At 43.3% G+C, this 27435-nt stretch overlaps 1 protein-coding gene across 12 annotated transcripts in view; it reads right to left on the bottom strand.

Moving 5' to 3' along the window:
• PLCB4 (phospholipase C beta 4) overlaps window positions 1-27435 on the bottom strand; it is a 194869-nt gene that overhangs the window by 113787 nt on the left and 53647 nt on the right. For 8 of the 12 annotated variants that reach the window (XM_060272408.1, XM_035110090.2, XM_035110091.2 and 5 more), the window contains one exon: window positions 10119-10171. The exons of 2 other annotated variants lie outside the window; for them this stretch is intronic. The gene's annotated coding sequence lies outside the window, so the exon portion shown is untranslated. Of the gene's footprint in view, window positions 1-10118; window positions 10172-20657; window positions 20744-27435 lie in introns of all 12 variants that reach the window. 2 more of the 12 variants (XM_060272411.1, XM_060272409.1) reach the window with 1 other exon arrangement.

Genomic DNA, 27435 nt, shown 5'->3' with positions numbered 1-27435 from the left:
AAATGCTTTTGGAGGAAAAATCTTTCTAAAGATTTAAATTACATTATAGTCCAAAGGCTATTCATCAGGAAATAAGGATTTGTTTTACGTTTTTCATGTGTGCTAAAACTCATTAAAAAACAACAAGAACCCACACCAGTTAACAAACATGGATACATATGACATAATGTTAATGCTTTAGTTAAATAAATTGTTACTAAGGAAATGACTATTTTTCTCCTTCCAATAAAGTAGGTACAGCAGAAAAGTTGTCCAAATATAAACAGTTAACTTATTAAACCTCACAATAATTTCATAATTATCTGTCTTTGTATTTCTAACAGTATAACCAAATTGGTAATTTTTGATATAACTGTAAAAGCTACTCTGAAATTTTATTATTCCAAAAATGAAACCTTCCTGGTTGTAAATATTAAGATTATACCAGCAAGAATGAGTCTTTCTTTTTTTAAAAAAAATGATTTAAATCAAGTCTTACTGACTAGTGTAGTGATTTAAATCGTGATTTGAATTGTGATTAAAATTGATTTGATTTCAATCAAATCCACCCTGCTTTAAAGCAAAAGAGCTAATTAACAGCAAAAACACGAGCCATTTTAAATATCAGTCTCAGCAACATGAGCTTTGTGATTAAAGCATCTGCTTATGATACATCCATTCGAAATATATTGGGTCTAGTTATGCTAATTGATTTTCTAACCTTTACTATAGCTATAATATATATTTAAAGCAAATGGAATTCACCAAGTGTGGATCCTTATAGAGCCAAATGGCACAAATCACATACTAGGGAGAATCCCTGAGTTTGCAAAAGTACAAGCAAACTTTAGGGGGTAAAACCATAAGAAGGGGACCCAAAAAGAGCCCAGATCTGAGTTCCATTTAATTGAAAAACACCCAAGGTTGTACCCGACATTAGTCACACTTAACATAGACCCACTGAAATTAATGGTCATGACATATTTGGGTCCATAATGTCACCGGGTCTACTTTGAGCAAATCTTAGTGGGCTACAATCCCAAATCTTCAATCTGTCACTTATAGTCACTCTCATGACCAATATAAACCAGCACTTTCAAACTGACAATCCCAGTTTCCTTCCTCCAAGGTTTCAGAAGGCCTTTCCCTCTCGGAGTGCAGCAGGTTTATTCATTCTGACAATCAAGGGAATGATTCTAAATCATTCCATAACCATTATTATAGCAGCTTACAATCAATTATATAACAACTGTATACACACATGTTGACATCTAACCACAGTTTGTGCTGTCGCAGTATCAGCCTCCTTCACTGTTGCCTGGCATCCTCTTCATAATACTCCTCTCTCCCACTGAAACAACACGTGTTCAATTTCTGCTACTGGAGAACACAGCCTCTCCCATGTATGGCACATAGCTGCCAAGTCTCCCGTTTTTCGTGGGAAACCCCCGTATTTTGTTACTGTTTCCCGCTGTTATCCCGAATTGATTATATCCCGTAAATGCGGCCATGTCCCGGCTCCCAGCTCCCTGCACATGTCTGGACATGCGCAGAAGCGATTTCTGGCGCCCAGACATGCAGACACAGACAGCCTGGCACCAGAAGTCACTCCTACGCATGTCTGGACATGCATAGAAGCGCTTCCAGTGCCGCTCCGCCCATGTCTGGGAACCGGAAATCGGGCAGCGCCAGCACCGGAAGTCTCTCCTACGCATGCCTGGACATGCGTAGAAGTGACTTCCGGTGCCGCACCGCTGCTGTTCCCGGATTTTTCAATCCGGGAGTTGGAGGGTATGGTATGGCAGTGCTACCGAGAGGCTCAGCCACAATGTCATCCCAGGCATGCCCCTTAACTCCAGATTCACTACAGAAGACTGTGCAAAGCAGAGGGGTTTTGGAAGCGCAACAGAGGAAGCCCATCATGGCTTACGCTAGCTACCTCCGCTGATAGGATTTAAAACTTAACTCATTCTATGGGAGGAGCAAGAACTCTGCATAGATTTAGATGCCTTAATTTGCACACAGCATGTAGGTAAAGGACCCCTGGACGGTTAAGTCCACTCAAAGGTGACTATGGGATTGTGGCATTCATCTCGCTTTTAGGCTGAGGGAGCCAGCATTTCTCCACAGAAAACTTTCTGGGTCATGTGGCCAGCGTGATTAAACCACTTCTGGTGCAACGGAACACCGTGTCGGAAACCAGAGTGCATGAAAACGCCGGTTATGGTACCTATTTATCTACTTGCACTGGTGTGCTTTCGAACTGCTAGGTTGGCAGGAGCTGGGACAGAGCAACGGGAGCTCACCCCGTGTGGACTTGAACTGCCAACCTCATGATCAGCCAGCATGAGAGGCTCAGTGGTTTAGACCACAGCGCCACCCGCATCCACTTTCTGTAAGTAGAGAGGCCCTGTATGGATTGCCTTCTTGCCAGCTCTTTGCCTTGCCTGCTGCTTCTCTGTCTGCATGCTGCTGCCCATTTCAGTGAGATGACCTCTACACTCATACATCTGCTGACCACCTCACTAAGAGAACAACATACAGGGTCCACCATCTGCTCCCAACTAAGCCCACCTCACTGAGAAAGAGATTGTGCTGACATGTACCTGCTTTTGGCACCTTCTGCGAGAGAAATACCATAAATATTCTGCCCACATGCTACTGCCTGCCTGAGTGGAAGAGGAACGAAGACGAATGAATGCCTCTCCCCACAAGATGATGCTCCCTGCCTGAAGGACAGGGGCTGCCCACTGTGGCCCATGCTAGCCACCTGAGGGAGAAAAACTGGCCACTGTGATCTCATGCTGATGCTGCCTATTTCACAGACTGGCCACTGTGTTCTCACATGGATGTGTCCAACCAGAAGGAGAGACACAGGCCATTGTGATGTCATGCTGATGCTGAAGGAGAGAGAAACTGGCCAATGCACCAGCCCACAAGTGCTGTCCACCTGAATAACAAGGAGACACTGCCTGGCACGCCAACACACTGCTCACCATGTTCATGAGAATTATGTCCTTTGCACCTTGGACCTAACTGAGGTTTCTTAACTTGCTTAAACTCTCCTGTTCCTGCATATTAGGTTCCCTTACCAGAGGTCTATAATAACAAGGTAATGAATCAACCACCTTTATTTGGACACAAAAGGTAGGTAAAGGTAAAAGGTAAAGGACCCCTGGACAGTTAAGTCCAGTCAAAGGCGACTGTGGGGTTGCGGCGCTCATCTCACTTTCAAGCCAAGGGAGCCGGCATTTGTCCACAGACAACATTCCGGGTCACGTGGCCAGCCAGGATTAAACCGCTTCTGGCACAACGGAACACCGTGACGGAAGCCAGAGCACACAGAAACACCGTTTACGGTACCTATTTATCTACTTGCACTTTTTGGTGTGCTTTTGAACTGCTAGGTTGGCAGCAGCTGGGACAGAGCAACAGGAACTCACCCTGTCGCAGGGATTCGAACCCACTGGCAGAGGAAGAGAATGCGGGGGGGGTGCACCTCCCCTGGCAGTGCGATCCCGGTGGGGTGCCATTATGACTGCCCCCCTGCCTGCGCTGGGCACCATGCCCCCAGGACACACGCCACGCCAAGCCCCTGTCTGTTCTCCGCCCCCGGTGCCAGAGCATGAAGCTCCGCCACTGTTCGAATCGCCAACCTTCTGATTGGCAAGCCCAAGAGGCTCAGTGGTTTAGACCACAGCGCCACCTGCATCCCACAGGCATGTGCCTCTGCTTGACAATTCATTAGCTCCAACAGAAAGAAAGAAAGAAAGAAAGAAAGAAAGAAAGAAAGAAAGAAAGAAAGAAAGAAAGAAAAGCACTGTCCCTATCAGTCTTCAGCAGTCATTTGCATTACTTAAGGTTAGGTTGGAACACCTCCATTTCATAAACTTTTTTTAAAGCGTTTACATGCAAAAAGGACGGCTGAACCCAACATTAGGCAGAGTGAGATGAGTGCATCAGGAAGCTGATTTGGGTTGGTATGAAAAAGGCAGAACATTTTTTATCGGAGTAATTTATTATTACAGTGGAACTTCTGTTTATGAACACCTCGGTTTACGAATTTTCGGTTTACGAACGCCGCGGACCCATGTGGAATGGATTAATCCACTTTCCATTACTTTCAATGGGAAAGTTCGCTTCAGTTTATGAACGCTTCAGTTTATGAACAGACTTCCGGAACCAATTGTGTTCATAAACCGAGGTACCACTGTATAGTAGTCTTACTGCCAGGGAGTGGGATTTTCTGCCTCAAGAGCCTTGGGTACCACGTACCTTGACTGGAGTGGTGGGACCAGTGCTGGATTGACATATAAGCTAAACAAGCTATAGCTTACGGCCCACTTTCTTGGGGGCCCCCAAAAAAAATTAAAGGAAAAAACCTGGATGTACATTTCCAAAATATAAGATAAAATAAAATAAAACCTACATACAGCAACAGTGTTTTGTGTTGTGTAGGCTCCTATGATGTAAGTAATGGGCCCCACCTGCTAGACTGCTCCCTAAAATATCACTGGTTAGATACCAACTAGGTCCATACATTACCATATAGCATATATTCAACACAAAAAAACAGCGACAATTTGTTGTTGACAAAGGAGCCTGGAGAAGAGAAGGTTAAGGGGTGATATGATAGCGATGTTCAAATATATAAAAGGATGTCATATAGAGGAGGGAGAAAGGTTGTTTTCTGCTGCTCCAGAGAAGTGGACACGGAGCAATGGATTCAAACTATAAGAAATAAGATTCCACCTAAACATTAGGAAGAACTTCCTGACAGTAAGAGCTGTTCGGCAGTGGAATTTGCTACCAAGGAGTGTGGTGGAGTCTCCTTCTTTGGAGGTCTTTAAGCGGAGGCTTGACAGGCATATGTCAAGAATGCTTTGATGGTGTTTCCTGCTCGGCAGGGGGTTGGACTGGATGGCCCTTGTGGTCTCTTCCAACTCTATGATTCTATGAGAGCTGGACATGTAAAGGGCCCCATTACCTTCAGTAGCCTCATCAAACCTAAATCCGACCCAGGGTGGGACCCTCCATGTTCTGCTCTGCAAGATATCTTGGGCCAACCCTGCCACACAGAAACCTTTAGCACCTTTATCATTCCAGCCCCGCAGATCAATACTTCCGGAGAACACTTTTCACAGCACTTAGTGTTTACTACTGTTTTTCTCTGCTCTGAAAAGCAGAGGCATGGCATCTCCAGGGTAAGATTACCCAAGCTCACTTTTTAGCAAACAGCACTCTGGTGTCACTCTTCTCTGACATCATTAATCGCCACAGAATCCTTTTCAGACCAACCTCAAGCCTGAAATAAATACTGTCAATCCATACAAATTGGAGGGTAACCCAGAATAAAGATCAGGTACCTTGCATTCTGCAGCTGCCAACTGCGGCCAAGAAATATAAAGGGGAGGGGGAGAGAGAAATAAACTGCTACAGTTAAACTGAGCTTCCTCTTGGAAACTAAAAATCTAAGGTAAACCTTCCAACTTAAAGCACAAAGAGATATTTTAATTACCTCTGACTCAAAATCAGTTCTAACAAAAACAAAGCACGGCATACGTTGATGCATTAGTGATTAGTACCACACAAACGGGGAGGAGAGCAAGGTTTTATTAGATATGGTCTTACTATCAATTTTCGTGGCATTATCAGATTACATAAAGGCCAGCTGGGGAAAACAAAAAGGCCTTTCTAATAAAATGCTCATTAATCTTTCCTCTCCAAAAGCACCCGTCCTAAATGGCGTGCAACCAGATGGATCTCGTTGTTCAACGACACATACAGCTTTTGCCATCCTAGAACAGCCAGTCACCACAGCTAAGCTTCCTGATCACTACGGACTCAAAGTATCTTCTCCAAGAGCAACATTACAACTTGCAAAAGCATTTGGTGTAATTCTGCGGATGTGAGCGCTTCACTCTATTAATATTAACTGGGCCATACAGTTAATGTTTAACTGTTCTTTTGTTTCCTAAACAATGGCTAAGAATCCAACTGTACAGTGGAACCTCAGTTTACGACTACCTCCGTTTACGAAAACCTCCGTTTACGAACGCCGCGGACCTGGAAGTGTTTACATCCGGGTTCTGCGACATCAGATGTGCAGATGTGATCTGCACAGTGTGTGCATGTGCAGAAGCGCTCTATCGGCGCTTCGCGCACGCGCAGAAGTGTGCCTAGGAGCAAATGCCTCGGCGAGCGAACGCCTCCGCGGAACGGATTGTGTTCGCAAACCGAGGTACCACTGTACATTGAAAAGTCATTTCCCTCGTCAAGCCTTGCCCCCAGAAGAACAAGGGCACCACGGAGGCTTGCTTGTAAACACAAAGGCTGAAAATGCAAGGAAGCACTTCTATTAATCACTCTTGTGATTAATGCAAACCATGGTTTGGATCACCTGGCTTGAACTCTGAGGTTTAGGTATGTAGACATAAAGAGTTGGTTCGCACATCATGGTAAGTTTTCCCCATAGCTGTCAAGTTCTCCCTTTTTTTAAGGGAAATTCCCTTATGCTGAATAGGCTTCCTCGTGAGAAAAGGGAAAAGCTATGGTTTTCCCTAACATTACAGACCATGGTTAAGCAGGAGACACTTTAAAACAATAATTTAAAAGTTCATTCAGCTGACATGAAACATTCACATAGTGTGAAAATCTTCGCCAAAGTTTGCAGTGAATTCTTTGGAGGCAAAACATGGAGGCCGACAGTTCGCTTAAGAGCAAAGTTACCAGCATTCATCTGAGACCACAAACCCCTTGGCAAGCAGACAACATCAGGAAGGTTTTTCCAAAGATAAGAAGGGAACCTCCCACTCTTAGCAAGATTATCTTGATATCAGATAAGGCAGACATTGTTCTCAGGGTCAATAAGACATTAAACTCAGTGCATAATGCATCTAGGCCATTTTGCCAGTTTCGAGTGGGGGCTGTTATCCAAAACTAACAACTTTCTTTCCCTAAATCAAACTTTGTGCCTCCTGGTTGGTTGTTCAGGAAAGGCGCATTGCACAATTTAATGCTCCATTCCATCATCCAAAAACAATGGTTCAAAGGAAATACCGTCAATTGTTGGGGCATTCACCCAATTAACCCACTAGTAATGCAATAAGCTGAGGAAAATACCATTGTGTATTGTGAATCAAAAGAGTTAACGTTGCAAAAGAGGGAAGATTTCATCTGTAAGATTTACGCTTTACTCCTAAATCCTGGAAGACCTAAAACGTGGCTGCAAATTGGTTTAACAAAAGCCCAGATTATATCCAGGAGATGGATTCAGCAAAAGTGTAAAACATACATTAGAGACATGAAGCATGTAGAGTATAAAACACAAATAGTTGTGCAAGTGAATCACTGTGTGGAATTTAAAATGACCTCTCCACTAAGCATGCCACTTTTCTTAATGCACTTCTGAGATTCATTAAAGGAAAATCCCCTTTATTTTAACAATCATATATAATAGTCTTGCAACAAAAATTTAGAGGAGTGTGTACAGAGGGAAATGAAATGCAAAAAGGAACAGGTAGTGATTACCTGAAAACATAATATTTACAGTGACCAATTATCAAAGCAGCAGATCGATCTCACATTACACATAGCTTCCAGAATCAAACACAACCTGACAAAAACCCAAGTCAAACATATTGGTATCTGAAGAAGTGTGCATGCACATGAAAGCTCATACCAAAATAAAAACTTAGTTGGTCTTTAAGGTGCTACTGAAGGAATTTTTTTATTTTGCTTCGACTCAGACCAACACGGCTACCTACCTGTAACCAAGTCAAACAGACAGTGTTACTAGCTACAGATGTTAGTTCAACTAAGGATGTTATCTGTGCTGATCTTTAAATGCTTTATTTACACTAAATGCTACTTGCAGCCTTTGCACCAAGGGGGGAAAAACAACATCGGTCATTTGCAAACCCCTTGTTTTTATTAACATGCAAGTTCCCACATATAAAAGGCATGGAACAGGAAAGCATTCAGGACAAATTCAAAGAGGCTAGGTCTACTGATGACCAATAATGCCACAGCTCTAGAGAACTGCTGGCTTTTATTTTATTTTACAAGGTTGACTCAGCCCTCGTGCGTTTCTTCACAGGTGATGCTGTGGCAAAGCCATCTCATCCGCAACTTCTAGAGATGGGGAAAGGAGGCAGAGAACCTGTAGTGATAGTAACAGGAGGTAGGGTTGCCAGACTCAATAGAGGACAGGACTTCTGTGCATTTAATTGCCCTGCTCTCTTTTGAGTCTGGAAACCTTAAAGAGAAACCAGCAGACCCTTTGCTTGGAAATTAAACAAAGGGTCTGCTGGTTTCTCTTTAAGGTTTCCAGACTCAAAAGAGAACAGGGCAATTAAAGGCACAGAAGTCCTGTCCTCTATTGAGTCTGGCAACTCTAACAGGAGGACCAGGCAAGGGAAATTCTACAGTTGAGATAAGTGCTCACCCAACTTGGCAGGCAGCAGAGGTGGCAGCAGAGGTGGGGAGGCATTTTGGTGGTCTCTGGGGCAGCCTGTGAACAAGTGCAAAGGGTTTGCCCCACCTACCAGCAGTGGCCAATATGCTCATTGCTACTGGGTGCCATTTCCCCCCTTTTTATTCGCCAACAGGGTGCAGGAAGCACACCCCTTCCTCTGAAGGCCCCAACTTCTATTCCCAGCAAGTCCAGGTAGGGCCAGGAGGAATTCCTGGCTGAAACCAAGCTTAGTGGGCCAAAGGTCTAAGGATCAATAGTCTAAAGCAGGTATAAGGCATATTCCTAGGATTTAGCTTCTTAATACTACGTTGAGATCTGGCAACGGAAACGTTGGGCGGAGTTTACTGTGCAAACCAGCAGCGGTCATGTTTTCTTCCATACAAACCACCCACACACCCTTTCTGGAAAAAGTTATGCCCCCCCCCCCAAAAAAACCCAGCCAAACCTTTATTTGCAGGCTTCTAAAACTACTACTGATGTAATTTTAGAGAACAATCCTAACTATGTCTACTCAGGAAGTAAGTCCTATTGATTTCAATGGAGCCTACTTTCAGGTAAGCAAAGCCGGGAGTGCAGCTTTAGATTCCTAGAAAACAAGATTGCAAAGAATCTCCTGGACTTCCTTTTCCTTCCTCCCCATTATGGATCCTATTGTTAGTAATTTCCTCCTGCATCTTTTATAATAATCCAAATCATTTACATCTCTATTATATCCAAAAATTCACCATTAAACTACAAATGTTATTCCAATCCTATTAACGATTTTAACTGTTTGAAGTGGTTTTTAAGGTAAATTATAATTTTTTCCCCATTCCTTATTAAAATTTTGGTCTTCCTAATTTCTGATTCTTCCCATCATTTTTGCCATTTTGGCATAATCCTAAATCTTGACCTGGCCAAGAGATCTGAGGTTCACAATAAATAAACAGATTAAAAAACACTCAGGAATCAGACCTGATACTAGATGTCAGCAACCTATATTTCCCTTGATAGCTGGTAGCAGAGAGATCGTTCTCCAAAGATATATAAATATGCAAGTCTGGTTTCTGCAATCAGCACCAAGGGAGTACAGGTTTCCCCAGCCCAAAGTATCAATGTGATATATTAGATTAGAGCTGCAAGAATAAATTGCCTCCTGAGGTGCCTCCTTCAGATGCTACCAGATTCACTTGCCATAACCCTTGACACCTTCTGTTGCTCATGGCCTGTTCTCTTGCTGCAAATAAGGAGCTATGATGAATCCGATGCCTTTGTAACCTGGTAATTAGCTGGAAGGAGCAAGCTAAAGATTAAAGGAGCTTTTGCCAGTTTCAACTCAGGAGCTAGGAGGGCAATCCCTGCCTGCAGCAATGCATACCATCTATGCTAAAGTTTCATGACACCAATGAAATCAAACATGCACTCTTGTTTGCTCCTCCACATCCTTCCCAAACCTCCCGAAGCATGTCATAAAAAAGAAAAGAAAAAAGAAAGAAAGAAAAGGGGGGGGAGAAGAAAAAGGTTTTAACTTAAGAGGTGTCAAGGTTATGCTCTGCACATGAAACTTAAATTCAAATACCTATATATTTAGGAACATTTCCTGACGGATTTTCACATAAATAAAATTATTATTTCAATACAATGGTGGCAAGTTTCCACCATTGCGTATAAACAGGAAACTTACCAAGTAGCACTTATCCAACAGGTATGTTTGAGTGGACAGGGATACTTTTCTTTCTGCAAGAAGCAAAATAGTGAAAAGTGTTGTTTACAGAAGCCCCATTGTGCAAAGCCATCTTTATAAATCAAAACATCATCACCATTATTAAATTCTTCTAGCATTTCCTGGTCCATTTTCTCAAAATGACCCAAGACAGTTTACAGACACACACACACACAAAATGAACAACTATTTTTTTCTTTGAGAAATAAAACTAACGATCAGTGAAAACAGGCCATTACTTTCCCATTACATACATGTTACTATGCAATCACTTCAAAAAATGGATTTGCTTACACTTCCTCTTAAACCACAAGTGGGAAAATGCTAGACATGTCTTTCAATTAAAGAAAGACTAGTCAAGTCTACGGTGGTAGGGCGTAGCACAATTCACATCTACATCTGGTCAAACATTTCTTGCCAAACCCAAAGAACAAGGAAAGAGTTACAGGTATGTGCATACCCATGCCATTATACAGAAAACAACCCCTGACACTCCTCGCATATAATATATATGGAACATTCTCTGTCTGAATTCAGGAATGTCCCAGGTAAAGACAGGGTAGTTTGTCAATCAGATGTTGCTTTCTACTTATAGACATAAAAAGCAGAAATCTCAGGTACCTTGATTAACAAGTGTGCCCCTGAAGGACCAGGTGTGCAGCCTGGGAGTCATTCTGGACTCACAGCTGTTCATGGAGGCGCAGGTCAATTCTGTGTCCAGGGCAGCTGTCTATCAGCTCCATCTGGTACGCAGGCTGAGACCCTACCTGCCTGCGGACTGTCTCGCCAGAGTGGTGCATGCTCTGGTTATCTCCCGCTTGGACTACTGCAATGCGCTCTACGTGGGGCTACCATTGAAGGTGACCCGGAAACTACAACTAACCCAGAATGCGGCAGCTAAACTGGTGTCTGGGAGCGGCCGCCGAGACCACATAACACCGGTCTTGAAAGAGCTACATTGGCTCCCAGTACGTTTCCGAGCACAGTTCAAAGTGTTGGTGCTGACCTTTAAAGCCCTAAATGGCCTTGGTCCAGTAAACCTGAAGGAGCATCTCCACCCCCTTCGTTCTGCCCGGACACTGAGGTCCAGTACCGAGGGCCTTCTGGTGGTTCTCTCGTTGCGAGAAGCCAAGTTGCAGGGAACCAGGCAGAGGGCCTTCTCGGTGGCGGCGCCCGCCCTGTGGAACGCCCTCCCATCAGATGTCAAAGAAAAAAACAGCTACCAGATTTTTAGAAGACATCTGAAGGCAGCCCTGTTTAGGGAGGCTTTTAATGTTTAATAGATTATTTTATTTCATTTTTCTGTTGTAAGCCGCCCAGAGTGGCTGGGGAAACCTGGCCAGATGGGCGGGGGTATAAATAATAAATAATTTATTATTATTATTATTATTATTATTATTATTATTATTATTATTAGAGACTCACTTGCTCCCCTTCAGTAGGAGACTACCAAAGCAGACTGGGCCCTTTTAGCTGAAGAAGCACCTTATGGTCCAGACAGGACTATGTAGAGCTCAGTCTCAGTATGTTTGTTGCTGAAGCAACACTTGCCTTGCCCTGCTCCCAGCCTGAGCTTTGGGCTGCTTTGCCACAGAGCCAGACAACATTCAGGCCTTAAAGATCCTCAGTGTAAAAATACATTTAGCCTATTGAAGAAGTAAGATTGTCAAAGAACACTAATATGTAATGCACTCAAATCTAAGCTGGGCCGAAGCTTCCTGGGCTTTAGGAAGGAGGTGACAGGGCTCTCAAAGGATGCTGGAGCCGTGCTGCCTCCTTCCCGAAGCCAGGTGGTCTTTGGGAAGGTGGCAGGAGGGCTCTTGGACCCTTAGGGGACTAGACTAGCCCCCCTGGTTCACAGACTACTGAGTTCCATCTGGCAAGTAGAAAGGCTTGCACTAATGTAATGATTGTAACAGCATAACTTTGAATTCCACTGTTCTGAAGATGGCCACATCACAACTTTTAAAAGGGCTTGACAATCCAGGGCAAAACAAGCTCATATGAACAGCAGATCTGACTCCCATTCCCTTCTTAATGGCTAAAAAAAGGTTCAGTTGCACATTACACTCATGGTTTTATTTTCCGAACAGGAACATTAAAGTGATCGAATGTCTAGGAGCAATTACCGAAAAAGGCAAAAACAAAGCTTAGTATATATATATATGTTTCTGACATGACCCTGAAGGTCCGCATATTAAATTATTGCAAAAGAAAACAAAAACTTGAGTGGAGAAAAATTTAGGTTTCCCACTGCCAATGTCAACACACCAATCTGTCTCCAATTCCCCATTATAGGAACCCGAAGCGCTGCAATTATATTGCATGCTATACGGTACAGTTACAGAAGAATTTCTTGCTGCAGAGTAATCGGGTCCTCCCTCAAAGAGGGCACATGTTGCAGTGAGACCTGGAAACCGACACCCTGTGTTGTGGGTGGGTCAGATTAGTCAGCCACAACACCCGATTGGTAGGTCCCTCGATGTTGGGTTCAATCTGCCCAATGGGACACAGTCCAAATGGATTGAGGGACCTATATATTTGCATGCACGTGACTCAGAGCTTCCTCTTTTGGTGTGTGCATTCGGAACACCTGCCCACCTCTCTCTATAGTTAGGGCTTGTTATGCTTGACCTTGCTATGCCCTCATGTGTCATCTGTCGTTGGGACAGAGACATGGCAGGGATTTCCCCCACTTGGCTGATTGGCTGGTGCCATTTGGGTTTTGCCTGCCGTGTAGCAAATTGTCACAACTTGTAAGGTTGCATATAGGCTCTGGTTCAGGTGACAGGGATGGGGGAACGCTCTCACCATCCCTATGTAAAGGGTATTCCATTAAAAGAATCCAGGGACTCAATGGTTTGGTCAACCCTGTGAGGGGGTTGTGCCTGTGCCAGAGTCCAGGGGGATATCTGGGTGGTGGACATAGCCTGTTCCTGGCTTTCCACCTGCCCAGGTGTTCACCCTAGGCTGACCTATGCTGGTGCCCAGGGTCCAGGGAGCTAGTCAAACCAGAGCCTATGGAACCACTCACTTGCTGTAATCAATAAAGTTGTGGCCTAAATTCTGCCAAAAACCAAACCAAAATTTCAGTCATGTCTGAACTTATTTAGGGGACGGTTTCTGGGTCTGAACATGCAAATGTTGTGCAGCAGAATCTCAAGTAGCTTTCTAAAGAGTTCCCTATAAAAACATAATCATACAGCACAAGCATCCAAACATTAGGAAACAAATTCACCATCAATGGATTGCCGACATCATAATGCCTCTATGCAAATATTATGTTGCAACCACACTTGGAATACTGTATGCTGCACCTTAAAAAGAATACGGTGCAGCTGGAAAAGGAGCAGAAAGAAGAACCACCAAGCTAAATGTTGTCCTATCGTAAAAAAAACAGGAGCAGATATGATTTTTTTCACAACCAAAAACATATTTTTAAACCCCTCCCTTGGTAAATTTGCAAAAATTAAATTTCACCCCCTAAAATGGCATGCCCAAGTGGTGCAGGCTATATCACACATACAAATGCACAAGCACCCTGACTAGAAATGCCAGCATCTCTCACTTGTTTTCCTGGAACTGCCAACAACAAGGTCAACAGCTATTTGCTAGTTCATCTTAATGAGCGACAACCTTTTGCCAAGCAAGAACATGGACGGAGCCCCATTTGCTCTTTTTGCAGAGACTTTTGACCACAGCCATTGGCCCAGATCCAGAAAAGTTGCACACAACCCATTCGTGCCTTGCCAGGCTTTGCGCTTCTTCCTTGGAAAAAAGACCTGCACCTCCCTGGTCTTATTCTGCTTTTCAAGGTTTCATAACTGATTTGTAGCACAGCAGGGATGCCGCACTCGAAAACAGAAAACCCCCAGAGCCTAGCTGCACGGGCATTTCTGCACAAAACCCAGTTTCTTTTGCAATGCTGTCCCTCCTAAGCACCACAGATCTTACTTATGTTTTCATGCTACCACAAAAAAGCAGTAATAGAGAGAAACAGGGAGCATCAACCTCAACTTAGGCCACACAATGTCACATAAATGTTTTAAGGTTGTGTGCTTTGCTTAGAATGCAATCTTAAAACCTACATGGCAAAAACAAGATTTGGGTGAGTGGGTATAAGAGCTATAAAGAGTAAAATTTAGGTTATGTCTGGAGCAGACTGCAAACCAGCTAGAATCCAAACAGCCTGCATTTAAACAAAAGCCCCCAAACAGCAAAGCCTTTAGAAAACGGGCTAGGCAATGTAGTTCCCTTCTAGGTGTTGTTGGACGACAATTCCAATCAGCTCCAGCCAGCACAGCCAATCAATTATATTGAGTGTCAGTCTGTGTGTGTGTGTGTGTGTGTGTGTGTGTGTGTGTGTGTGTGTGTGTTGTATTTATTTTAATTGATGCTGTGAGCCACTTTGGGTCTTGCACTGAGAGAAAGGCAGGATATGAAACAAATAATCAGGGATGTGGTGCCAGTTCTATTCCGATGATATTTGGAGGGTACCAGATGCCTCGCCCTGCCCTAGAGAACACTGATTTTATTCATTAATGGTTCATATCCCTTCTCACTTATTACCCAAATCGCTGGGCCTTGCTGTTTTCCTGCAGTGTTCCCTGGTAGCAAATGGACCATGATGTGATTAAAGAAGTTTCTTCTGACTACAATAAGCCTGCAACTTACGTGGGCTGGGGTGGGTACATTCCAGCATGCCTAAAACCAAAATCGTGCATAGTCAAAATGCACCGAGTTCCACGCCAGGTGAGATTGCCAAAGCATATACAGGTGAAACTCAGAAAAATAGAATATCGTTGAAACGTGCATTTATTTCAGTAATGCAACTTTTTATTTTTTATTTTTCTTTTACTTTTTACAAATGCTTTCTTTTGGAAATTCCACAGTAATAAAACAAATTGTTACAATAATACAAAAATAAACATTTCATTAATTACATTCCATTTATAATTGACCTGCCTAACAACAAATAATTACAATTGCAACAAATAAAGGCTTGACATATCTTGCTTTGCATGTCATGCATCTATCTCATATATCGGTTTCACCTTTTAAGTTGCATTACTCAAATAAATGCACCTTTCGACGACATTCTAATTTTCTGAGTTTCACCTGCATGTGCCAAGCAATTCTGAAGATGCTATTTGCCGATATAAAAAGCTATTTACAAATGAGAACAATGCACTATCCAAACGAGATTGCACAATCTGAGTTCTGAACATGATTTTGGAGAAACTATTAAACCTCAAACCGCCTGGTGCTAGTTAAGTATTACCCTTTGCTCCCCATTAAAAACTACAATTTCATATATTCCATTAGGCATACTCAGCCTCCCTCCCTCCCTCCCCTCCCCAACCTCCAGTATAGTACATTTTGCAAAGTGTGACTCGTCTGGCATTTTTAATGAAGTCCCAGGCTTAATTTAACACTTAAGTGGCTTTGCCAAAATCCGCTATTATTTTCACACTTTTTTTCTTCTTCCTTTTACAGAAAGAAGCAGCAGCTGGGCTGGAACTCTGAGCAACACAGGTGCTAAGCCTCAAAATGTATTAAGAATGCCCAATGGTGATTCAAAACTGTTAGCCAGCACATTAAGAGCTCCAAACTGGGTAAGATGAGACAAAAGGAAACCGACACACTTTGGGATTAGAACTGAGAACTTCTGGGGAATATCAAGCCCTTGCACCGTACCTCCAGATTTGATGAATGAGACCTTTTCCTATATTTGTATAGACATCGTTGAGTCACAGCAAGGAGAGATACAGTGGTTCTTTTATTAGATGGCCACTGGTCAAGGAAGAAGGCAGGCTTAGAATGGGGCACAACACATAATTCATACATTTTTCTTCCCCCTGCAAATGGGCATTCTTTACTAAATTTTTGGCTGTGTTTGTCACCTGGTTATCTTGGTCTGCAAGAAGAAAAGATACTGTAGCAGTGGATGAATGAGCTGGTATAGAAAACAGAAGAGGGGGAATAACCTTGTTACACAGATCTTCACAAAGAGAACAAGCTAGCAGTACATGCACTACTGATTTGATACTGCTGTCTCCACATGGAGATGGTTCTCGGCCTTTTGGCTAAGATCAAGTGCAGAGAGGTCTTTATACATTTAAGTTACGACACAAGCAAAAAGTAGGTTTGTTGGGTACTGCTCCAGAGAGTTTGAGATAGACCAGAACTACTAAATTAAAACTGGGGGCGGGGGGATATGGACCAGGTATTTACACATTGGTACCCAATTGGAGTCAGCTATTGTCCCAGGTGTGTGGGAGAGTTATGATAGAGCAGGTTCTCTTCCCAGACACAATGTGGTTTTCTTGGGAGAAAAGCAATGACAAACCTAGACGGCAGCTTAAAAAGCAGAGACATCACCTTGCCAACAAAGGTCCTTATAGCTAAAGCTATGGTATTCCCAGTAGTGATACATGGAAGTGAGAGCTGGACCATAGAGAAGGCTGATCGCCGAAGAATTGATGCTTTTGAATTATGGTGCTGGAGGAGACTCTTGAGAGTCCCATGGACTGCAAGAAGATCAAACCTATCCATTCTGAAGGAAATCAGCCCTGAGTGCTCACTGGAAAGACAGCTCGTGAAACTGAGGCTCCAATACTTTGGCCACCTTATAAGAAGAGAAGGCTCCCTGGAAAAGACCCTGATGTTGGGAAAGATGGAGGGCACAAGGAGGAGGGGATGACAGTGGACGAGATGGTTGGACAGTGTTCTCGAAGCTACCAACATGAGTTTGACCAAACTCCGGGAGGCAGTGGAAGACAGGAGTGCCTGGTGTGCTCTGGTCCATAGGGTCACGGAGAGTCGGACACGACTAAACGACTAAACAACAATTGTCCCAGGTGTGTGGGAGAGTTATGATAGAGCAGGTTCTTTCCCCAGACACAATGCCATACAGACCATCATTTCCATTGGCTTTCACAGGCCAATTGATTAATTTCTGTTCACCAACCAATATATCAAGGAGAAATGAGAGGATTTAAATTTGCCAGTGCTATTGCTTTGAAGGCAGCAGGCTGAGCTTCAAGGCCAGGATCAATCCAGCTGAAAATGAAATCAAACTCACTCTGACCATCACATTTTACAAAGGCCCAGGCAGAATATGCAAAAAGATATATAATCCAGAATTCCAATCTGTATTCATAACCATGAATCAAAGTTGCACAAAGCACAAGTGCAGACCCTCCAAGTGTCCCTATTTTCCAGGGACAGTCCCAGATTTATGAAAGCCATCCCGGTTTCAGATTTGATCCCAGCAAGTCCTTAGTACATCCCTATTTTCACTAGAGAAATATTGGAGGGTAAGGAGTTATTCAACCCCCGAACCAAGGAGATAAGTAACTATAGAACCTTTAGAAGACATATGAAGGCAGCCCTGTATTTTTTATGTTTAATGTATGTTTTTATATATGTTGGAAGCTGCTCAGAGTGGCTGGGGCAACCCAGTCAGATGGGTGGGGTGTAAACAATAAAATGATGGTGATGATGATGATGATGATGATGATGATGATGAAGGACATCCTTATTTTCATCAGAGAAATGTTGGAGGGTATGCAAGCATCTAGCAGATCATTCTGACTTGGTGAATATGAAAGGAAAGTGTGTAAGGGGGTAACTAATTATTCCCAAGAATGCTCATAAGGAAGTATAAACATATGTTATAGGACAGGGGTGTCCAACCAGTCGACCGTGATCGACAGGTCGATCCCCGGACGATTGTGGTCAACCTGCTCCCCTAAAAAAAACCCCTCAACAACCCCCCCCCAAAAACGGGTAGATCACTGCCAGTTTATTTTTCCAGGAGTAGATCGCAGTCTTTTGGGAGTTGGACGTCCCTGTTACAGGAAATTAGACATAAAGGGTGAAAGAACCACAGAAATGTTTCTCCTCCACTAATTCCATAAGACTTATGAGATACAGTGGATATATTAGCTCAATATTCTGCCTCCCACATTTTCTTACTAATGCTTTGGGCTAAAAAGTTGTTTAAGTGGCACTCTCTCTGAAGACAAGCAAGCTAAATGAAAACTGTGTCCAGCACATTTTTCTTTCAGCTTAAAAACAAGACAGCAGAAGAAGAACTCTCGTGAATTAGAGGGGATTAGCCCCAACTGTTTTACAGTTCCAGGCTGCGCCATTTTCAGGCCTATCTTCTTACAGGATTACAATATATATATCTATAATGAAAAAATGCTTCGCAACAGACTAATCCAGCTCAGTCTATATTCAGAATGAGATTTAATTTTTAAAGAGCGGAAAAACCTCTTCACGCTGTTATTTTATTCCCCAGGGTGTGAAACATGTAAAAACACGTCAAACTGTTTTTACACAACAGGGTTCAATCCACAAATACAACCCACTAAACAGGCACAGGATATCAGGTCAAATAATCTGAAAAATTTCTACATTTTCCTCCAATACAGGTCACTACGCCTCATGACACACCAGTATGCTCTGGTTCGCCACAAGGGAAAATACTTCCACTACCAGCACAGTAGTCTTCAATATTTGGATGTGGTTACCCAGAGCTATTTGCGTCTCTTTCCATACAGAACATGTATCCAGTGGTATTTTTTTAAATACACACAGACACACCCACAATGTACAGGTGATGTGCTCTTATAGAGTGGTCATGGGACGAGGGTGGCGCTGTGGTCTAAACCACTGAGCCTCTTGAGCTTGCTGATCAGAAGGTCAGCAGTTTGAATCCCCATGACGGGGTGAGCTCCTGTTGCTCTGTCCCAGCTCCTGCCAACCTAGCAGTTCAAAAGCACTCCACTGCAAGTAGATAAATAGGTACCACTGTGGCAGGAAGATAAACTGTGTCTCCATGCACTCTGGTTTCTGTCACAATGTTCTGTTGCGCCAGAAGTGGTTTAGTCATGCTGGTCACATGACCCAGAAAGCTAGCTGTGGACAAATGCCAGCTCCCTTGGCCTGAAAGCAAGATGAGCGCGCCGCAACCCCATAGTCGCCTTTGACTGGACTTTACCATCCAGGGGTCCCGTCCCTTTTTTATAGAGCCGTCAATGCAAAAACTGAATAAGGCTCCTGGATCTTTAACAGTTCTGTAGAAGAGGGAATTTCAGCAGTTTGAGGTCTAGTGATAATGATTTTATGGAAGTCTCTGCAAGATGCAAACTAAGCTTTATGAACCACTGTGACTGTGATGTAATAATATCACAGCCAGTAGGTGGTGGTAATAGGGCCTCTCTTATGGCCTTCCAATGCCATTAAAATCTGAGAAGAAAGGTGGATTTCATCAAGTGTGGCATATGTAACAAACTGCACCAGCTGACATTCCCTCTTCTCCACAACTGGGAGTCCTGGCCTCATTTTCATACACCCCACCCTACCTATTATTCCTCTGCAAACATCAACCACCTTCCAAAGTCACTCCAATGTCAGCCTTTGCTTCCCTAGACAAAAACTAAGGCCATATCCCTGGAAAATTGGCTTTTGACCTGTCCTTCTCTTCTTACATTCGTATAAATCCACACACACACACACACACACAATCAAGAAGCCCAAATGTGTTGCCCCTGCAAAGGCACACGCTAATGCTTTGGAACCCCCTATAAGTACACAATTTGCAGCATTGTGTTTGGTTTTCTGCCATTGTTCCTTCTTTTGTTTTTGTTTTTCTGCGGAAAGCTGTTGGAGGATCGTGGTGACAAATGATCTCAAAGCATCATTTGCCAACTCTTGCAGAGCATTCCTCCAGGTTTTATGAGAGCAGCACATAATATTCAAAAGTGTACATTTTGAAAAGTACACACATTTAGCTTCTCGCAGTCGGGGAACATCTCTTTAATAGCCAAAGCAAATGTGCTGTTACTGCATTCTGCAATGAAACATTAACCCCACCACCATCCACCCATTTGCCATTTTGCAGCACATAGCTACTAAATACTTGGTGGCCAGGGTGCCTGAAAGTTAAGAAGGCGCAAACAAGCAGAAAACTGTAAAAGGGGCTACATCTGTGACTTGAGCTAAAGAAATGGCCTCCTTCCCAAATTTCCCCCATTGAATTTCCAAATATAGTTGCATCTATGAATGGCAATGGGCTGAAATCAACATTTGCACAAGTGGAGCAACTTCTGCTTGTGTGGTAGAACTTAAGACTTTCTCTTCCCCCAAAACAGAAAAAAAACAACCAAAAAAAATCTGCTCTGGTGTGTTGAGGGAACCCCAGTGCAAATCTGGAGTAGGGGCTTTCAGGGAGAGGAAAAGGAGAGAAAGCTCCATTGAATGATTGGAAGTTGTTCTACTTGGGCAATGGCTTTGTTTAGTGCAACCCAGTGGGTTTCTTGCTTAACTGAGTAACCAACACAGCACCATTCAGCTGTGGTGGGCTATAACTCACATTATCCCTGACCTTTGGTCACACTAGTTGGGGTTTATTGAAGTTGCATTTGGCGAACATTCCACGTTCTGCCAGCAATCCTGTGAGTTCAAAGCATGCATCAAACCTCTCCCAACCTCTTTCTTCTTCTCTCCTGCTGCAGCTTCAGCTAGAATGAATTGCTTCTGTTCATTTTTGGGGGGGAGGGAGGTAGATGCTGGATCTGGGAGAAACAAACCCAATGAGGTTATTATGAACAAATCAGGATCTGAACTTGTGAAAACTAAATAATGTGCAGAAATTGCATTATGAAAGTATGTTATGCAACTAATGCAAACAATTCTATTATGAACACAACATGCTGGTTCCAAGTAGGTTCTGGGCCCAGTGTGGAAGCCAGTGGTGTATTGTGGTGGAGGCCACGGGGGCTGTTGCCCCAGGCACAAAATTGTTAGGAGCACAAAATGTCAACTCCTGACGCTGCCTCAATACAGCTGTATGCTTCCATTGCTGGGCTCCATTGAAAACGGCTTCTCCATGTGAACCTGGAAGTGACCTCTCCAGACAACGGAATGACTCTTCTTATCTCTGGGGCCACAATCTCTTGGGTGATGTATACGCCATAAGGCAGTTGAATGTGTATGAGTACTCTGTCAGTTGCCCTCCCTCCCAAGCCCACTCCATGTAGCTCTGGGCACTGGCAACCCATGCTATGCCACTGGTGGAAGCACAGGGAACAGGAGGTACTTTTGCCTCCCCCTCCCTACTGTGAAAGCAGCTGAACGTGCAGGCACTGGGATTGGCACAGACCTCAGCTTCACTAGACAACTTGCCCTCATTCTGAACATCTGCAATCTAGCAAAGGGGAAACTTGAGGCTGCTGAGTGTTTGGGGGTTGTTGTTTATGTACATGGAGTAGAGATCTTCCCTCCTGGGGTGCAGACTTCAAACTGGGAGATCTGCAAGACAGGAAGCGCCACGAAAAAAGAGCACTTTCTTGTTGTATCACAGTAGGGCTGTTCAGGATGTGACAAAGTTCTAGATCAGAATCAATGGCAGGGAACCTATGCCTAATCTTTCCTTCCTCAAGCGTGTCCACGTTGACATTTGACAACAATGGGAGACCCTGAAAAATAGGATAATCTAACAGCAGGGGATTTGTTTTGAATGGATTGTAGCTATTCTGATTCAAAACACATTCTGCCACCCCCCTCCTGCATCTTTACAAATATTGGATGGTTGAAATAGTTGGTCATTAAGATTCCATTTAGAATGGAAGCATCTTTGGGATGCTGCAACTTTCTCCTTTAAAGGAAAAGCAATGCTATGTTTGTAGATAACAACTTCAAGACCAGGCTGCATGTGCAGAGGCTGTTGGGCGACAAATGGTCTTTGGAGCCATACTGCCATTTTGGGAATGGAAAACGAAAGGCAAGCTTAAATGTCATTGCGCCTTTGCATTCTGAGATGTGAGACATTCTCCGTGTTGGGAATTATTACAGAAGGAATCAAAAACAAAACTTCCAATATCATAAGGCCCGTTATACAAGCTCTTGTGACGCAGCCACATTCAGAATGCTGTACATAGTTTTGGTCGTCCCTCTTAAAAAGGATATCATAGGAAAAGGGAGAAAGAAAAGGATGGCCAAAATGATCAGTGGGTTGGAGCACCTCATCTTCATGGAAAGTGCTGGGGAGGTTTTTAAGTCTGAGAGCAGGGAAATGATTAAGAGGGAATGCGATTTTATTTATTCAATTCCTTGTTAAACTTTGTAAGCTGCTTTCCGGCAAACAACAACAACAACCCACAACTCCAAGCAGCACACCAATTTTTTAAAAATGGAATGCACTTTTGTAAACATTTTTTTTTGGGGGGGGGGACAACAACAACACAAAACAAACCATCACTATACAAAGCAGAAAAGAGCAGTCAGTCCGTCACCTTATCAAATGGCAAAACTAGTTCCAGGGACATTCAGCCAGTACCCAAAGCCCAATGAACTTGAAACAAGAGGGTTTTAACCATCTTTTTTTCAAAGTAAAATGGGATGGAGCTGGGGGGGCACCTTTAACAAACCAGAGTCCCAGGAGGTCATGACTCTTTAAAGTGGGAAGGTGCTGTTTTAAATGTATAATGCATATGGGGCCTTAGTGGGAACTAGGCCATAGTTTGTGCAACATTAGACTTGCTCACACATTACACTGAACATGGGTAGAAACTATGTCTACACATGTGCATGTGTTTGTGTGAAAGGGTGTAAACCTCTTGCTTTGTGCAGCTCAGCTACTGTGTGCACAGCTACACAAACCATACAAAGCATAATGCTGGTGGTCAACAAGAGAGGTTTAAAGGCTGTCTCATGGCAAATCTAAAAAAATGTAGCATAAACACTGACAACTAGGAAACACTGGCCTGCGAGCGCTCCAGTTGGAGAACAGCCTTTACCAAAGGTGTCATGGGCTTTGAAGACACTCAAACTCAGGATGCAAGGGAGAAACATGCTAAGAGGAAGACACGCTTGGCAAATCCACACCATGATCAACTCCCGCCCGGAAACCAACTGTGGAAGGACGTGTGGATCCAGAATTGGCCTTCACAGTCACTTAAAGATCCATTGATAAAACCGTGTTTATGGAAGACAATCTTACTCAGCTACAAGGGATAGAAGAAGAAGAAGAAGAAGAAGAAGAAGAAGAAGAAGAAGAAGAAGAAGAAGAAGAAGAAGAAGAAGAAGAAGAAGAAGAAGAAGAAGAAGAAGACACTTGTTGGACATTGCACATGAACATCCCTAATGGCATCATGGTGTACTGTGGAGGATGTAAGGAACTCTCCACAAAATTCCTGGGGTGCTGGAGTAGGATTGAGAATTCTCTCTATATTGCCAGTTGAATTAGAGTCTTTGAACCAGATGGCTGCCCTGAAACCTGGAAAAAGCTGCCCAAGCATCAACAACTTCAGTATCAAAATTGAAGGTTTAAGAACTGAAATCAAAATTGTTCTACTTACTGCCTGGTTATAATGCGAAAATTAAAATGGGTAAGTAATCCCAATATTCTGTTAGTGGGTCTTTTTTCGTCTTCTCCTCTGAATTCTCGCCCTGGCACTTCCTACATCAGGGAGCCTGCTTTATCACAACCCAGGGACACATTAAAAAGAAATATTCATCACATAAAACTATCAGCAGCAAAATCCTCTCGTGGCGATTTTACCACGTCAAAAGGGACCGCAGGAACCAGCGATGGACAGAACTTCCAAATTTCTAATTAGCAATTGCTTTTAAAAATTGAACCAGAGCTCCAACCTGCAGTTAATTTGCATAGAAATAGGGAATTTGAATTAATTAGAAAGAGATCCCGGAGTGGTGATGACATCATTGGTGCACAGGGATCTACTGTATATGAGCTTTAAACATGCCAGAACCTCTTGGCAATATGGAGAATGTGGTTTCTATTAGCCATAATGCTACCATGGGCATCGGGGGTGGCATAGGGAAGGCGGAGCCCCCTCCCTCAAAGAGACAAAATTCTAGATTCCCAGCTCTCACTTAAAAACAAACAAACAAACAAAGCCTTATTCTGACCATTTTGTGAGAAACTCCCCTGCACCTGTTGTTCAGTGTGTCAGCCAATGCATGAATTCATGGCAGTAACTGACATTGAGGAAAACGGATCAGGCCAATTATCCAAAGGAAAAGCTAAATGGCTCATCCATTATCTGGGGAGGAACTTCCCAGTTCACATTTTAAAGTCTTCTTCTTCTTCTTCTTCTTCTTCTTCTTCTTCTTCTTCTTCTTCTTCGTCTTCTTCGTCTTCTTCGTCTTCTTCGTCTTCTTCGTCTTCTTCGTCTTCTTCGTCTTCTTCGTCTTCTTCGTCTTCTTCGTCTTCTTCGTCTTTCCTGCTGGAGAAGTGATTTTTCTAACTCATGCCTTTTCTCATACTAAAAAAAATCATGTCATTTCCCCTTGCTAAGCTTGTAAACTTTTAAGAAATCATCCTGCGGATGCCAATGCAGATCACCTTTATTGCGCTCATTTTTCAGGGTAGAGGGTGGCGGCTGAGATGGCCTGGTTTAGACCAGGTAGTATAATTTATTATACCCATTTTGACTGGTTTCACATGGAGGAATCAAAGTAGTATATGACAGCCCTACAGTGAGGCATTGTATTGTTATCCAGTTTCCATTATTGTTATTTATTAAATGTCTATACTACCCTTCATCTGATGCCCGCAGGGCAGTTTACAATATAAAAACACAAAAATACACAACATAGTAACAAACAAAAACAATAACCCCCTCACGGTTTAGAAGGCCATAGATTGGCTAATTAGCCAAAGACATGGAGGAATAGGAATGTTTTAATCTGGCGCTTAAATATATGTAAAAAAGGCCACCCCAGAGAGAGCATCCCACAAGTGGGGAGCCACCACCGAAAATCCCATGCTGCCCCCCTCCAGACATCTTGCAGAGGAGGCAAGAAGAACCTCAGATGATGGTCACAGTGTCCTGTTTGTTTCATATGGGGCGAGGCAGTCCTTGAGGTAGTACATTGGGTAGTGCATTTAGCGATGTGGGTGGCGCTGTGGTCTAAACCGCTGAGCGTCTTGGGCTTGCTGATCGGAATGTTGGTGTTTTGAATCCCCATGACAGGGTGAGCTCCTGTTGCTCTGTCCCAGCTCCTGCCAACCTAGCAGTTCGAAAGCACACCAGTGCAAGTAGATAAATAGGTACCACTGCGGCAGGAAGGTAAACAGCATTTCCATGCTCTCTGGTTTCTGTCACGGTGTCCCATTGTGCCAGAAGCAGTTTAGTCATGCTGGCCACATGACCTGGAAAGCTGTCTGTGGACAAACACCGGCTCCCTCAGCCTGAAAAGCGAGATGAGCGCTGCAACCCCATAGTCGCCTTTGACTGGACTTAACCGTCCAGCGGTCCTTTACCTTTACATTGGGTTTTTTTTTATAAAGGAAATGTTTCTATGAAGTTGATTGCTGCAGCACCACAATTCATTTAGGGCTGCAGGAGGTGAAGGAATCAACAGGAAGAAGTGAGGGTTTCACCTATTGCTGCAAACTCATATGAACACCAGGTCTAGCCGTAGACTATTATTTTTTGATAGTTCAACTCACAACTAATCTAACAAAAGTTTCCATGAAGAAATGAACTCTCTCACCAATCTGTTAATGTTTCACTGATTAAGACATTTCAGCTAAATTGCACAAAGTATTCAATACTGAATATTCAAATACAGTACTGAATAAGAAAGGAATAGTTCCCTGAAAGTGAAAATGTGGGGCTCTCATGAACAACTCACAATGTGGTTCCCTTAAAGACTGGTGCCTTCTAGGCAATTTAAAAATCTGAAGTCACATCAAGTAACAAAATTAGACTCTCCTTCCTCTCCAAGTTCCTTCTCATCCAGTATTCCTATGCCTCTGAAATAAGGCTCCATAGGGCAGCAAAGTTGACATCCTGTTCCTATTTACAGAGCTTGGAGAGCTTCCATGTAGCATAATATGTAATCCTTCCTTATAAAAGACCAACCCCATAAGACCTCACGACGAAAAACAATTAACCAGGAACACAAACAACCTTGTTGGTTAGGTAAATAGAACTGAAAATACTCTCTTGTAATATCAAGTGTTTATGCCTTATGTCCACAATTACCCAAGATGCTAGAGAGGCAGATCCCAAACTTTCCCCCCATGAACCACTTGAAAACTGTCAAGGGTCTTGGGAAGACCACTTAATGGTTTTTGCAATGTGCTGTGCTAGATGCTATATAATTTTTAATTGCATTTTAATTGCTTCTTTTATTTCTTGTATATTCTCTGTCATCGAACTGAAGTTTGAACTCCATAGAATCCCAGTTGTAATACAATAAAATACATTACAAAAGAAGCAATAAAAATACAATTAAAAATCAGTATGAATGCTTAATGTGGTGGATGGGCCTTCACCTGTCTTCATCTACAAGTCCACAAACACACTGTGGATGATCTGAATGAAGCTCACAGACCACTGGAGGTCCATGGATCACAGTTTGGAAACCCCTCTGCTAGAGTGTTATTCTGCCATTAAAGACAGATCCATTCCTGCTATTACTTCAAGCAACAGTTTAAAAGGTCTGTGCACACAACGGCATGTGGATGAGCATCAGGCTCGGAAACCCCAACCCTCCTTCCATTCCACTCAGGACAAGTACTGAGTTGTTGTTGAAAAGTACAAATTGGATATCCTGGTTTAAAACAAACTGTTGCTAAACAGGCCAGCTTCAAACCATGGGTTCGTTTAACAAGATGGCTCGTTTAACTAAGCATTGTTTGTTTTAAGCCAGGGTACTTGGTTTGCACATAATGCTAAGCTAAGTCTTATTATTAAAAATTAAAATTATGGGGCCAGCACTTCACTCAGAAAGGTGCCTAAAATTATGACAAGACAGAAGTACTGTTTTGGGGGCGGGCAGGTGTGGAGGACTCCCTGGTCCTGAATGCGGTAACTGCTCCTGAAGGACCAGGTGCGCAGCCTGGGAGTCATTTTGGACTCACAGCTGTCCATGGAGGTGCAGGTTTATTCTGTGTCCAGGGCAACTGTCTACCAGCTCCATCTGGTACGCAGGCTGAGACCCTGCCTGCCCATAGACTGTCTTCCCAGAGTGGTGCATGTTCTGGTTATCTCCCACTTGGACTACTGCAATGTGCTCTATGTAGGGCTACCATTGAAGGTGACCTGGAAACTACAACTAATCCAGAATGCGTCAGCTAGACTGGTGACTGGGAGTAGCCGCCAAGACCATATAACACCGGTTCTGAAAGACCTACATTGGCTCCCGGTATGTTTGAAGCTAAGGAGTATTCAACAGCAGTAGTAATTCTGCAGCAATGAATTAAACGAGAAAGCCCAACATTAGAACAAAG

This window comes from Zootoca vivipara, chromosome 3 (genome assembly GCF_963506605.1).
Source record: "Zootoca vivipara chromosome 3, rZooViv1.1, whole genome shotgun sequence".
In the NCBI taxonomy this organism is placed as follows: domain Eukaryota; kingdom Metazoa; phylum Chordata; class Lepidosauria; order Squamata; family Lacertidae; genus Zootoca; species Zootoca vivipara.
The sequence above is the reverse complement of the archived record's forward strand: the minus strand, read 5'-3'. Positions and strand labels throughout refer to the sequence as shown.